Raw genomic sequence first — 3,655 nt, 5'->3', positions numbered from 1 at the left:
GGCGATAAGATAGAGATAGTAGGAAAGGGATTATAAGTTATTTGAATTGTATTAGATTCATTCATATCATCTTAATCCTACCTCTTATCCACTCTGTCCTATTTCTTAATATTACATGAATATAGTGCATGTCTTAAGACTACACTTACCTTGATGTCCAAATGGATTCGTAGATAGATGGTGAATTGTGATGTTCCTTGTTGATGTCGATATTTTAAGTTAATTTAAATAAATAAAAATACAGATATGAGGGGCAACATACTGAGTTTATTTCTATAACTTGTATTAATTATTTTGACAAATATATATAAGTCTTATAATTAAAATTAACAAAAGTAACGTGAATTTTACATTATTAACTTTTAATATGAAAGTGTAAGATTATGGGGGAATAATAAGTGAAAATGAAAGTGAGAGTATGCGAGAGAGATAAAATGGAAAGATAGTGTCTGTGCTAATTTTACTAGCCCTTCTATATTAAATTAGTTGGTAAGGTAATGAAGGGAGGCTAGTTTTTCTTAAAAATTTAACTATTTAATCTTGCCGTCTGTTCGGCGCCACAGATACGCTTATGGTAATTAAAAAGATGGACATTAATGTAAACATCGCTCCAAATGAACGATGTATTTGTAAAAAGTAATAAAATAATAGTCAGTCAGAAAAGTATTTAAAATTGATAATTATTTGTGTAAAGATTATTCTAGAAGTTTCTCGGATAGTCTCGAAACTTCTATTTTGGTTCATTACAATGGCTCTCATAAAATGTAATATTGTTTATTAACACAGGAGTAACTCCTTAAAAACGCAGTTTTAAATTGGTTAATAAGGTTATCAAGGGCGTATAAGAGAATATTTTTTGGTTGGGATGTCATTATGTGTTTAGCGCTGATAACGATGACATTGTTATCATAATATTAATAAAAATTACCATTACTTTTTGTAATTTGGTCCAACTAGGGCACATATCAAAATACTGTGGATAAAATTGAGTTTGAACGTTATTTGATGAGTAATGGTTAATCCGTATATTTTTCTGTCTTCGTTCCCCATTTTCATGAGCTGACAGTTCCTTGGGTGTAGTCAGGGTAACATGGTGAACATCTCATTTAGCCCTGTATCTTTATGTAAAGGTTACCAATTGACGTTGGTGACATGTCCATTATATCCTGACATATATGTTGGGTCTACCTTGCTCATGTTTTCCCTTGATTCTCTTCTTTTATTTTATGTTAATGATGAGTCAAGTCGACTACTTAATATTATATTTATGAAAATTGCTTGCTGGTTCTTGCAATGAATATTATGTGCAGATGATTAACATAGGATACTTATAGGATAGTCATTTGGATGCAATCATTTTATCTGATGAAGTCATATTAATTGGATACATTTTAATTTATATATGTTTTATGACTAATGGAGTTACCTTAAATCTTTGATATCTTGCATATAATCTTTTCCTCTTTGGCCATTATTTCATTACTACTTCTATTTTTTTATGTCTTTTAACTTTAATATTTTATTAGAGCGTTTTTTTTATAATACATACATTGTCCTACTATTATTTTAGACCATATATTTTATTTAATTCATTAATATATCTTCAACAATAGTACAATCTTCTTAATCTTCAATCTTTATTTCTATTGAATTTATACGCTATTGACCTTTGAAATGTTCACATATAATAGAACATTTAAGTTTTTCGACAGCCACAATTTTTACCAGTTCCAGTACCTGACCAAAAGCCAATACGCATTATGACAATTATCTTTATCATTACCAGAAATTCCGGTGGTAATTGACATAATATAATTGTTGTTTGGGAATGTACAATTTAGCGTTTGGTTGGGTTTAAACAATATAGCGTCAAATCAATTACTTACCCAATTGGTTGTATCTTAATATACACTACACTTTAATGATACTATAAATAAATAATCTCACACATACATACATATGTATTTATAACATCGTGTCTAATGTAAGTATTGTTGTGATACCGTTCATCGCTCAAATTTAATATTATTCGTAATGTTTATCACAAAATAAAATAATTATCTTAAATTGAAATCATAGCATAATCACTGATGTAATTAATACAATGTATGTACTTGTTCAGTTTAAGATTAATATCTGTATCATAAATTTAAACACTGTAAATTACTCTACATAGACAATGTATTAAGTAACAGTATCCTTAAGAAAAATCAAATGTACTACAACCAATGTAACATATTATCCCTGCTTATAATTTTCGTTTCAATAGAGATGAGAGCCCTGGTGGTCAATTTTTACATTTTGGTGACATATATAGATCATAGATTTCATATAAAAAGTCGTAAAAAGCTATACAAAATTTTCATTCCATTTTTCAAGTGAAGAATCAAATACAGCAATTGACCACCAGTCTCAAATATTCAAAAAGAAAACATGTCGGTCTTGTTCATTTCAATTCCGCAGAAAACATTAAAAAGTAGGTGATACATTGTCATTCCAATAATTTGGAATTATTTAATCCGAGAAAAGAATGGCAAAATAATAATAATTAACTTATCTTTCTCATATTAAATTTATTAACTGGTTTGTCAGGAGAATTATTAAATGCGTTCGAAGTGCTTGACCTAAGATCGTACCTACGCATTTTCTTATTACGTTTCATAGTTTGCCGACCTAAATTCGTGCCTTTGAAACGTGAGACTATTCAAATGATTTACCAAATTTTATAAATTTGATACATACATTAAATTTCAATACTCATCATAACCCTTTTATCTGATTGTATTGTCATTCTCTAAACCCTCGGACTCCACAACCCCAATAATATTAAACAAACTGAATTATAGTAACCGAAAGTAAGATAATTAAATTTATTCAAGTGCTCAAAAATCTAAATTAATTAATCAACACACCCAATTTCATTTATCTTATATTATATCATAATAAAATCTTACTTTTGGTTCACTATAGTAAAACATGATAAAAAATAACCGTAAAATGGAAAAAATAGAAAATAAATTTTATTACACATATTAAATGTAATGTAACTCGAGAAATATTTGTTTAAATGAAAGAATAGAAGATATTTTTTGTTGTTTAAAATTGTCTTTTAAACAACTATTATACGAAACTTTTCTTGGTAAGTTAAATATTTTTTGAGTAAATTAAAAAAGCTCTTATTTTTTAACTTTTTTTAAGGCTGTAAAAAAAAAAAGCTCAATTCCATTTTATGAGGACTTTTAGTATGTCATTATACATATCTTAATTTAACTCAATTTTGAGTAAAAAAATTGAAGAAATGTCGAAAATTAGCGATTTTTAAATTTGTAATTTTTTGGATGATTTCCCCCGTTTACGGAGAACGAGGGAATTTTTTTCAATTTTTGAGGGTAATGTCTTCGACTAGATACGATTTGTGATCTTTTGACATATTGTTCATCAAAATTGACTCCAGTTATTTATTTGTTTAACATTATTATTTTCTATAAAATTCTATAAAATTGTTCTATTTTGTATTATCAGTATGTAATTAACATCTGCTACCATAGTTTCGAATGTTTTTAATTCAAAACAAATACTTTCATTACTTTTAAGTGTATTTATATGATAGATTTTAAACTGAATACCATAAATCTTAAAAGAGATAACAAATACA

The sequence above is a fragment of the Daktulosphaira vitifoliae genome, unplaced genomic scaffold (genome assembly GCF_025091365.1).
Source record: "Daktulosphaira vitifoliae isolate Bord-2020 unplaced genomic scaffold, ASM2509136v1 Scaffold_1, whole genome shotgun sequence".
Taxonomy (NCBI): Eukaryota; Metazoa; Arthropoda; class Insecta; order Hemiptera; family Phylloxeridae; genus Daktulosphaira; species Daktulosphaira vitifoliae.
This window is presented reverse-complemented; position numbering follows the sequence as displayed.